General features: G+C 39.4%; 1 long non-coding RNA gene across 1 annotated transcript; it reads left to right on the top strand.

The window, feature by feature from the left end:
• Nucleotides 1-6330: 6330 nt before the first annotated feature.
• Nucleotides 6331-11315, top strand: LOC114059649. The gene is made up of 3 exons (XR_003571710.1): nucleotides 6331-6430; nucleotides 9657-9763; nucleotides 10724-11315. It is a non-coding gene; the product is annotated as an uncharacterized LOC114059649 (long non-coding RNA).
• Nucleotides 11316-12542: the final 1227 nt, after the last annotated feature.

The raw sequence follows: 12542 nt of genomic DNA, 5'->3' as shown, positions 1-12542 counted from the left end.
AAAAAATCCATCTCTATTCTTTCCCTTCTGAAAGGCCATAAAGAATAATACTCCAGCTGTTAATTTTAAGATGGCTTTGCTTTCTTTTTTCTTTTTGGAACTTGAAAAGTGATTTCAAACCAGTTCTTACCGTTTCCTCCCCTCATTAGAAAATTCTGATCATACAACTAAAAGCACTGACACCTGGATGAACTGAACTGCTTGCCAGTGTTACAGCAGGAAAAAAAGAGGAGGAGAATTCATCAATTGCACTACTGAATATGAGTTCATTTATACAGAAAAAATGCGCATCTTATTGAATGAAAGCAATATGAAAGTAAAACGCCTCTGCAGCAGCACAGCATACCAGTATTTAAACAGCTGAGTGTTCAGGATAGCTTTTATAAATTCTAAAAGGGAAATAAAGCCAATACAACTTCTCAAGCAAAGGTTCTGGAACAGGAAATATCAAACACCCATGTTCTTCCTAAGAAGTCTGTATGTCTTCTCCCCGTTGTAGACACTGCCCAAATTAAAACACAACCAACAGAGCTCAACCAGTGGAGTTGCACAGTCTCTGGGTTTTAATTCTGGGTCAAAGAACAAAACTGTTATAATGTAAATGTGTTTAGTAAAACATGTTGGTAAAGGGAATTCCTTTAGCTTGAAAGTGATCTGTCACACACATAATGCTTTACATGCTCTCAAAACTGAACTCATCCCTAGAAATCACATGTGGAACCTTGTGATCCCCTCAGAGCCCAAAAAATGCTGTTCCCTCTGCTGAAAGAGTTGTGGACATTTAAAGAGAACATCTCGATCCTTTTCTTCAGTTTGAGTAGATACCAACCTTATTTATTATCAACCTTGTTTATTATTCGCATCCTATAATTTACTGTTTCTACAATTAATTACAGTGTTTGTAAACACTATATGAAAGATAGTGTTCATTGTAAGCATTTTTTTTCCTTACTCAATCAATGCTGAGAAGCAGAAGCCAATGCAAACACCACAAATTTGGGGGAGACAGATGAAATGCCAATCTCTGCCTAAAATCTTAAGGTTGCATTACTGCACTTAGTCCAATTGCTCTACAGGCAAGATATCTGAATGACAAAAGAGAAAGTCCACAGATGCTGAGGTGTCTCCTTCACAGTTTATGACTTTTCTCCTAAGAAGCATTTACTCCAACAATACTTGGCAATCACAACCAGGTAAGTATCTCTATCTGCTGCACCACAGAGGGGCTCACCCACATGATGCACTGTTTATAAAGAGTATGCAGAATATTCTTCTCCTACAGAGCGGTTCTTTCCCTGATCTATCTTTCTCCAAACCATTTCTGATGGCTTATGCTCCTACCTTTGTGCTTCCTCTCCCTTTCCTCCACCACTGCACTGCAACAGAAGCACGAGTGTGTTTGAACAAGGAAAGAAATCTTAAGCCAGACATCAAAAAGAAAAGCGTGCAAACAATACCTCCTTTCCCAAGCCCCCAAACCCCAAAATTATCTAGAGGAAGCAAAGCTAGAAACTAGACCAGAACCAGAAACTAGACTAATCTTTGAAAGTTCATTAAGGCAGGCTTATTATGCAACTACACTGACTGCAGAGGGAGCCTCATTAAGCAAAACTCAGTAGGTTCAAATTAGTTAGAGACACACACAAATTCATAAAGCCCTCTGGGAAAAAAAATATACACAATCAACTAACCTCTTTTGCTTTATTGTGTATACAGACAATTCTACCAAACTTTTTCTTATTAACTGTGTATGAATTTTACTTCTAAAATACAGTTTGTGTGTTAGAAGTTAATTCCTCAAATTTACGTTTGTTTTTAAAGAGAAGTGCAGGACTCAAATGTGTTTATCCTGACACCATTTATATAACAGGCTTGAAAATTCTAAAAGAGCTATACAGTAAACTTTCCCCTTTTGTTTCTATTCAAGTGGGATATGAGGACAGCTTGTTTCTTCAATTTTGTACCTTAGGTACAGTACCTTCTATTGTGCTCTAGGACAAAGTAGCATGCATGGTAACACAGTACTTCAACAACTAATGGTATGCCTCTATTTCAATAAAATCATAACTTAGTGCCAAAAGGAGGACAGGAAAGTCTTTTTATCAAGGAACTGCTGAAAGAGAATCCTCATTTTTTGAAGAAAACATACTGCATTTCTAGATTTCTGCGTGGAAGACAATGCTGCACTATTAAAGCAGGCACAGTAATTTCCCAAATTGATGATTCAATGTCTAATTTAATGATTACTGTTGAGACATAATTCATTTTATTATCGATTCATTTAACACTAATATAGCAAGGAAGAAGAAACAATAGTTGAGGTCACCATGAACAAACCCTCAGGTAACACAGATGCTGGCAGTTAACAGTGAACTGAAAAGTTCTGTGCTTAAGTACAACCAGGACATCACATCTGATGATTAAACTCAAAGAATGTCAGAGAAGGCGCTGGCAGTAATACATGAAACGAGGAAGCATCAGTCAATTTTTCTGCTTTCACAACAAGAGGAAGAAAAAAAAAGACATTTTTATTGTCATAGCACTTCCAGCAAGTTGATTTTAAAAAGGAGATTTCATGCCAAAGTTGGCTGTTTAATCAGATAAAGAAGGCTTTCCTATTTCCCATTGTATAGATCAAGTTGGCTACAGGAGCCACACAGAGCTTTGAGTAGCACATTTTTCCGTGAGGGCTGTATCGTTTGATCATAGCAAAGCACAGGGACTGCTGGGTAATCTGAATCAGAGCTGCAGCAAAAGGGAACCAGGCAGCCTGCTGAGGCCAAGATAACCATGTCACCCCACATCCCACAGCACTCCCTGTCACAGACCTAGGTGTGGGAGGGAACCACCCACCTATCTCCATTTACAAATTTGTCATGGAGGTTTTCACACGGGTGCCAATTAATGCAAATTTTTAATTGAAAGCTCATCTGTAACAGTTTTAATATATGCTTGCTAAGGCCAGCCCCTCCGTACTGCTGAAGATTCTCCCAATTGCTTTCAAAACAATACATTTCAAACTCCTACAGCTTTGAAAGGCGACATATAGAATTTTCTTTATAGGTCTTTGCAAGAGATGTAGCAGTTTATGAAGCCAATAAACCCCTGTTCTCCAAAGACAGTTTCTGTTAGAGGACAGGACACATCTACCTGTGATGCTGTTCACAGCCTTCCCCGGCAGATTGGAAGCAGCAAAGGACCGGTTGGTTCGGTCACCTGATATTCAGAAAGATGACAGATGAATCCACTGATAGGCTGATAGGTCAGAAGGGACCCCTGAGCAGGACTAAGTTTAGGTACTGCCCAGGAAACACCTCGCTGGCACTTCCAGCCTCCCAACCTTCCTACAGTAGCAAGGAGCCCTTCAATCCTCCACTTTCTTCTGCTGACTCCTCCTTTCAGTTTTGAACCAAATTTGGCTCTGGACTGTGAAGCAGGCAATGGAAAAAGACACATCCAAGCATTTTAACTCTTTCCACTGAAATCCAGTTGAAACTGCTGACCTGGAGAAAAATTCTTCAAAGCTGCAACCAAAATAGCACCAAACCACACACATTAGTCCTAGACACTGAACAAACACAAACTCAAACCACTGTCTGTCATTTTATCCCAAAATGTAAGATGAATACTTTCCCACACTTTCACCAATATTGCCATTTTTCCATGCTCTACCAGTACTGGTAATAACTTAAAAAGTCAGTTCTGTAGTCCCTGGATGAAAAGAACATGTAGAAGCCTGTAATGTGAACTCAGCACTAATGGTCTGTACTTGGTTTATGTTGTATTCTTAAGTAGAAGCAACAGCACTAACTGAGGCCATTCCAATTTGCTTAGTTATTTTTCAAGTCCCAGTGGGCAAAACCACAACTGGTTCTCATAGAAGCATTTGGAGGGCAATAAAACAGAACACTGAAAGTTTAGGTGGTTTCATTCAGTAATTCTAAAAGAAAACAGGTGGGTGGGTAGTAGTGTTTTCTTGTTGTTGCTCACTCCCACATCATCATCCCAACCTCTTAAATGTTGATTTTGAGGCAAGTGCAGCAGGTTCCTTTCTGCCCTCCTGCTGCACACAGGCCACATGCCCACACATTCATAAAAGAGAACAAGGGACTCACATGGTAAAATTTTGGTGTGCTTTTTCTCTTCCAAGTTCCCTTTCATTTTCACACACTGAAGTATTGTAGATTTGCTCGCTTTTCTTAAGCATTCAAAAAAACTTCTACACTCCCCTTTCACTTCTTCAGAAGAATTGCCATTGCCAACACACCTGCAGTCCTGAGCTTTAAATCCCATATATATTCAGTCTGGTATTAACCACCATAATACTATTTCTAAATGCAACACTCAGTCATGCAAATACTGCTGGGAACTGAGTAACCCAATCTCCACATGACTAAAAAGTTAGTTTTGAATTAGCAATTTTTTTGTGCACATTTATATTCGCTTGCCATTAAGAAAGCTCCTAATCCTTCAAAAAGCTCAATCCCAGAATCCTGGACTAGCCCAGGTTGGAAGAAACCTGAAGAAATCACCTGATCCAACCTTCTGTGGGAAAAAAAGCCTAGATGAGATCCTCTAGTTCCATGTCCATTTGCATCTTGAAAAACGTACATATTTAGAAAAACCTTCAGGTTTACAAATTAACAGAAAAAAACAAACAAATCCCAACGCCTAAATTACAAAAGGCTACTCTAAGCTGTCTAAAGACCAAAAGCTTTAACAAATCAAATCATGCCAGTATTCTTTAAGTAAATTAAACCCCTCCATGTGCACAGGCATTATAACAAGATAACAATGTTTGCAATTTTGAAAAAGCATTTAGAGAATTTACCACAAGCTACCCCATCACCAGCACATTTATGCTGATTAAGGAAAAGAGCTCCTAAGGACAGCTGTTCCCAACATAAACCAGGAAATCTTCAGGCATAGGGCCTCTGCACTGAGGTAACGGGAACAACTGTACCTGCCACAGTAGTTTGTAGTTTGCTCCATTAGTAGCTCGTTAACAAAAACATCTCAATCACACATTTTAACTCCAGCTGCAGCATGTCACAATTCAACTCCCATGATGTGTTTATCACAAATGACAGGCTACACAGGGTATTATTCCTCTTCTGCAGAAAGACAACTGCAACTTCTTTTTTCCTGTTGTTTTTCATCTTCCTTACATGCTGTCCATGACACCCTCCCATTTGCTAATGGGTGCTTTTCAAGTCTCCATCTTTCTTCAGAGGAGAAAAATATGAAGAGGCCACTTAATTCTAACCTCATCTAAATGGATTTATGTTCAATATAATTTAATGCAAATGATCACTGCAGCAATAAGTCATGGGAAGAAATCAGCACATCCTACAGTTTCTCCAGTTATTAGAAAGGCTTTCCAGCCTTACAACAACATACTTAGGCATTATCTATGCACAGAAACTACCTCTGTCAAACTAAGTCAAAGGTGAAGAACCATTTACTCACCAAGGGCAAAAAAAAGCCTTACAAAAAAATACCTGGCATACCACTTTACCACTCTGCACTGTTCACTGATAATGTAAAGACTGACGGCCCAGGAGTCTCAGGCAACCTTTGAGTTAAGCCAATAAGCCAGTTCTAAACAGACACACAGTTATGTCAACAAAAGAAATGCAGGCCAGTCAAACTCAAATGTTTTTACTGGCATTTTTACTGGGGCTAAATTTGTAAGTCATATCATTTTCAAAAAATAGGAAAAAATGCTAAACACTTCTCTTTGACTAGCAGAAAGCAACAGAGGGCAGAGTTTGCACTGAATAGTCAGCTCTGCTACCTGTGAAATGGAGGTGCACAACCTGGTGATAAATGGAAGTGCTCAGAGAGCAGAAAACAGCTGACCATTTCCAAAGGCTGATGGGCAGGATGTTTCCTGCTACAATTTGCAGGTCAAGAAACCCATGAAAAGAGACAAAAAAAAAAAAAAAATTTCACCTGCTTCTATAGAGAACAGGACTAAGAAAGGCAAGCCAGGATTGAACAAAATTATTCTGTGAGAAGAGACAAAACTGTTACTCTCATTTTTAGTTTTAAAAATCAATTTCTCTCTGAGATGAAAATACCACATTTGAGTGATTAAAAAAAAATGCATTCTCCTCTTCATGCCTATCTGCAAACTTTTTGTACCAGTACAGTTGAATCACATAACAAACAAGTCACACTATGACATGTAGGTGCTTTTTGGTTTGCTAGAAAGATCTGAAGAAAACTGAGAATAAAGATAAAATACACTGCAGTGAAGTCACTGTACTGAATTCATGACATCATAATTGTTGCCATGGCAACTAGCTAGTATCAAGCACAGAATACTGCCTTCACTGCAGAATCAAGGAGCACCCGTGCTGCCACAAAACAGATGTTCTTATTCGAACAAAAATCTAGCCAGCAACACAGGAAATAAGATATTGCTGTAAGTGGATTGCCTTTTCAATACCTCTTGTTTTGTTCACCTGGTGTGAGACTTGTTAAACACGCCAGCATGTATAAAGAGTTCTGATATACGTGATAAAAAGAGTCTAATTGAAAAAATTATTATTCTCTCCCAGTGTTCCTCAATTTCTCCAGTAGAGTAATTCTTCTCTTCATGTTTTCCTCTCCTATGCATATGACTGCAGCCATATATAACAAAACATACACAACAAGTTTAGACATGAATTGGGGGGGGTGGGAGGGGGGGAACAAAAAACCTCCACCAACATTTTCCAGTTCTTACTTCAGCCAGCCAGACACAGTCAAAACTGGAACTGTCACACAGCAGCAGAACTAACTGATAAAGAGAATATTCCACATTTGGAGCCCACAAGTCCTTTTGTTCAAGGGCTGCACCAGCAGCACCTTCAGACTCCAGTCGCAGTTTTCATGCACTGGCTAAATGCAACGCTTCAAATCCACAGAGCTCCGACAACAGCCCCAGAGTAGCCTTCTTGTAAATAAAAACGTCATCCCTTTTCCTCTAAACAGCCCTGTTTTACATGAGGAATTATCTGCTATTTCCAGCTCCTCACTATTCACAAACACAAAATCGCAAAAAAGCCTTTGCCAGTTTATCAGATCACAATTATGTTTGTTGACCAGCAGTTAAGTATAAAATGCACAGGTGCCCCATTTGATGCTGCAAGATGAAATACCAGTTGAAATAAGGAAAGTGTACCTGGAAATTAATTTCTTCATATTAACTTGCTGAATAAAAAAGTCAAGAGTTGCAGGTCAGTAATACCAGACAGTGTTTCACAATTCAACCTCATGTTTGATTAGCACCAAAGAAATTGTTTTCATAACAAATTTTAAAAAACAGACCCCACTGTATAGTTAAGTATACTTAATAAGCAATCTATAAATTACTGCTGAACCAAAGAACACTCCCACAACAACTACACTTAATTAGTCAATGTGTCCAAACAGTTTCAGTACACAATGATGGGGATTTTTTTAGCTTCTAAGAAAACAAAACTGCCCTAGTTACCAATTAAACAACAGCACCACATCTCCACATTGGCTTCATGTCCTTCATAGGACACTTTCTCTACTGATATCAAGTTCACTGATTACACCAAAACCACTGAAGAAACCTGCCTCTCCAGCTTCTGCTCTCTTTATAAAGAGGGTCAATAAATGAGCAACAAAGTAGAGAATACAAACAATAAAAGGAGGAGTTTCAAATTGTGATGATTGGTAGACAGCTGTACCCCACAGGACTCTCTCTTCAGTATTATCTTAATGACACCACAAAAATCCTAAGTTTAACTAATGTTCCACAATGTGCTGTATACTTCAGAAATTACTAGAGTTGAAAACACATTTTAAGGAAATCATGGACTGTGTCAATCTATTCCCTGCCATTGAAACGTAAGGAAATGAATAGTCTTTCACACATTTTTAAAAACCTTAGGGACAGATGCTGCCTTTGGTGGTAACGACTCCAACCATATATCCTAATACACCAAATACAGTTAAAACAACTGCCACAAACTCAGAAAACTAAGGAACTTGATAAAACCTCACACGAGTTACATCAAAAATGCAGAATTCTCATCTTCTCTGCAACGGAGTATAAATTTAAGTGTCTGTATTATACAATTCACAAACCTGTTTGGCATAGAAATAATATAGGACAAATGGCAATGACATTCCCTTCCTCACTAGTAAACACAGCATTTCTAGCTTTAACTTACACAATATGAAATCACCACTTTATAAGTGATGAAAAATAAAACTACTGTCTGCAGCTGATTTTGCTTTTTGAAAGATTCACAGATTAACTAATCCTTGCGCAACTAATGTTGCTTCTAATTTATAGATTATCTCAAGAGTTTTAAAAGCTTTTTATATAACCAAAATGAACTTGTTGAATCAGGTTACCCTCAATAGTCCTTCTGCTAAGCCTAACTTTTGCTTATGTTAACACTTGATAGGGGAATGCAAATATGTAAGTGCTGGCCCACCTCTGTACGTGGTATTTTTTCTTATACTCTTCATGTATCACTATTATAACAGAAGCAACAACTGAAAATATTCTGCTAGGACCTTTAGAGATGCCCACAGTGCTTGCAAACTTGACTAGAGACACCACAACACAAAGAAACACTACTTGTCCCTCCTTTCTCCCCCAGCAAATCAAGTTGAGAAAGGTTCAGGGATTTAAAATGCCACACAACTATTCTAACTCCTTGTGCCTTTATCCAAACTTCCCTATAGCAAATTCTTCCCACTGTTGAGAGTTCATAATCCATCATTGCAGAAAACTTAAGTGTAAAAGCTTTTAAATACAATGATATGTCTGTTAAATTTAGCTGTTAGTTCAGAAATAGTTGTGGTTACTACAGATATCATTTAAAAAATGTTACAAGATGTGCCTGGATCCATTTTCAACGTTGACTGTGTTGAGAACAATATTAAACAAGTAGTTTTTTCTAACGCAGGCATGGCAGACGCACATTCTCTGGAAGTTTTGGGGCACTAGCCTTTAGTCATGCCTTAGTATATTTGGAACAAGTCCCTTATGCATCACTGACCTGAACCATAGAATAAGGTGCACCCATGTTACAACTAGGGTCCAAACCAAATTAAACCATATAATGATAAACCACAGCATTTTCATCTCTCAGAACTGAGAGGAGACATTCTGTACAATGCCCTTGCATCCCACTGTGATGGACTGGAATAGACTTGAAATAAAATTAGCTCAAAAGTTACAGATTTCTGCAGTCCCTGTCTGTAGGATAATTCTCACACTCAAATCCCTGAATTGGTCTCAAGGAGTTGAGAATCTGCTCAGTTGTGGATCTTTTACATGAAGTAGTAACTGAGGCTGAATTATTAACACCCACCCTCTTATCTGCACAAAGAGAGCAAAAGGAGCTCCCAATTCTCCAGTGCCCTGGTAGGGAAGAAATTAGTAGGAAAGCCCTTGGAGCAACTCACACTTGTCTCCCAGAGCTGGAAATGTGCAGAGCAAACAAGGCACATCATTTTACCTCAACTCTTTTATGGTGCTCCTGAGTACCTCAGGACAGGAAAGGAGCCAGGTACAAAATTTAGAATGCACTGGGAAACGAGTGGGAAAGTGTTTTCTTTTTGTTTGAAAGAGAAAACTAAACACCATCTGATCAAACATCTACCTGACCCTTCTCCAACAGCAGGCACCTAGGAAAGAGTGTAAAAACAGAGCAAGCACAGGGGTAGTTCCTTTGATTACATTCCCAAACACCAAGAATTTGCAGCCCAGTACCTGACTGAGCCAGAGGTAAAGAACAACACACAACAGACTGTTCAGCCCCTCTTTGTACCACCTGCACAAACTGGACCTCAGACTAAACACACAGAAGTGTAAATTCTCCACTGTTCCAAAAGACACTCCTACCCTCTCAAGTTTAGCTAACTTTGTTGCCATAAGCTGTCTAATTCAACTATATTCTGGCTGAAATGGAACAGCACGTAATGATAAAGTTTAAGGGCAATGACTCGTGAGTCACAGGCTTCACTTGAGATACTGGAAATACTTGTAGCAATTTACACTGTGTAGTTCAGATCAACATAAATTCAATAAAACCAGAAAAGTATCACTGGAAAGTTTAGTAATAGCCAAAAAGGGCCACATTTCCCACACGGTGAACAGACACCCTCATTCAGAAACCAAGGTTACAAGTGGAAAGCTACTGCTCCCTTTGTCCTTCTACCTCCAGTTTCTTCACACAATCCCAACACATTTCTGACAGTCTCTGTCATGGAAAACAGTCCACAAAGGGATAGCTAAATACTTACCCTCCTTATGTTCCATCTTCTTTTGAGTGGCAGCCCACCCCTAAATTTGATTAACATGAACTGTACTCTCAGGTGTGATGACAAAGCAAGTCAGAGGATCCCTCACAGATTTCAGTCTGAATTATCTGAGCTACTTCAGGCAGCGCAGATCACACATAGCCTTTCCTAACCCAGCTAATTTGAAATGAAATGGATTAGACAGTACCTGAAAGGGAAGACACACCAACAGATGCAGGGGGACAGGAAAGTCCAACAGCCAGAAGCAGTAATGTCTTCTGCTACTACAACCAAGAGCTAGAAGAAGCTGTCCCCAGCCCAAGCTTTCTGGTACTTTTCCCAAAGCACATGTGCATGCCATTGGAGGATGGGGTGGGAAACGCTCCTAGAAGAGCAGGTAGGGAAGGGAGATAGCATTTACCAGCATATCCATCTCTTTTTGTAGCCCTGGAAAAAGTACCTATTTAAACTTACATTTGAAAATTCAAATAACAGCGACAAACTACCAAAGATCATCAGGTAAGAAAAAACTATGAATGCTCAGAAGGGAATCTCTACAAACAGAATTCCTGTAAGAAACTTGAATCTCATTTCCCATTCAGTAGACTGTATTAACTAATAATGTAGAAATGAGTGATTCAAACATCTGAGTCATTTCTACCTGCATCCAGTGTATACTTCTCCCTATCAGCTGTATCCAAGTAGTATAAAGCCACAACTTCACACTGTTATGGTCAGGCACAAATTACTAAGTCACATGGTATTTTTCAAATAAAACCGAATCACTGAAAGGACAAAGAGAACAAGCAGCGAAGGAGCTCACTGCAAAAAACATGGTGACTTCCTACCAACCCTCAAAGAAAGTGAGGGGGGAAAAGCTACATCTCCAGCCTGATTCAACAGGGGTTTCTACACTTATTTTTAAGTCTTCAACTGTATTTACTATTTTAGTAATTCAGATATTCATACCTTCCTTTTCCAAAGCTTCATGCCCTGTCATACAGTGTCAAACATGCTACATATGCTACTTCATCTCTATACAGCCAAATCAGATTTCTGGGAAGAAAAAAAATAGAAGGAATGATGAGCAAAAGGTTCCTTGTCACAGCATTACAATTTACAGAAAAGATGAATCTGTCTCAGAATGATCATATTAAGTGGCTGAAGCAGCTATATTTGGGTTTGGTGAGGGTTCTTTTAAGGCTGCTTTACAGGGCTATCAGTCCAAAATTTAGCAGGAGTAACGGTGTCTGTCATTTCCCTAGTACTTCTGTCAATATGTCCTTTTAAGTCTCAGTCCTTTTTTAGAGAGGTGTCTCACTGTAAGCAGCACTAAAATAAAGGGAACCACTTAAAGGGCTCATCCATAATTTTTATTTGAGTTTCTGTCCTTACTACCGTTAAAGCAACCATACCTACAGCAGCACAAACCACATCAAATTTTCAGCATCTATTGGTTTCTAAGCTACTCTTCTGCTTAGGTGCAGTTTCTTTTCTGGCTTGAGTGATGTATGTACAACCCACTGCTAGAACAGGAGGTCCAGCATAGTGCCCACAGCTACAGATTTCCATCACTTCCCTTTGGCCAGAACCGTTTTAGATCAAGTTGAGCTCATCAACTCAATCAACTGTGGTTTCAGAGTGGTTTATGTCAATCTAAAAGCAAAGCTATACAATTAAGCTAACCAGAGTACTTGCTGCTTTTGAAAAGAGGAAGCTTCATTTCCCTTCCTCCTTTCCCTTTCCTCCACTTTCCCTCACATGGCTCTTTCTATCTTCTCTCTTGCACTGGTGGAGCCAATTTCAATTCATAAACCAAAGATGTAAAATGATCTGGGGCTAGTTTTCCACCAGGTTAGCAAGTTAAGCTAGAGCATCCTGGAAACCATTTAAGTGCTAGGATGGGTGCCAAGTAAGTGGCAGGATCACATGGCTGAGAGCATGACTCCCCATTTATGCCAGCAGGAAAGCCATGGGAGAGAACAAAATTATGAGAAGACTTGGGTCAACACTTGTGCTTCTTGTTCCCTTTCTTGATTGGTGCTGCTATTTGTCTAATCTCATTGTAAGCCAGTTCAGAGAGCTAAACCAACAAAAAAACCATTCATTATTTTTTGGCGAGGGTTGTCTTCTGCCAATTTAATTCCCTGAACCAACTTGGCAAAGGAATCGGGCAAGCATCTGCACCAGTGCAGGGAAGGGGGCAGGAACACACAGGGAGATGAGGACAGGTTGGGGCTGATTTAAACTGTCACTGAACCGCA

Source organism: Empidonax traillii, unplaced genomic scaffold, assembly GCF_003031625.1.
Source record: "Empidonax traillii isolate 1590-97213 ecotype Southwest subspecies unplaced genomic scaffold, ASM303162v1 scaffold236:size2090792, whole genome shotgun sequence".
Classification (NCBI taxonomy): Eukaryota; Metazoa; Chordata; class Aves; order Passeriformes; family Tyrannidae; genus Empidonax; species Empidonax traillii.
This window is presented reverse-complemented; position numbering and strand designations above follow the sequence as displayed.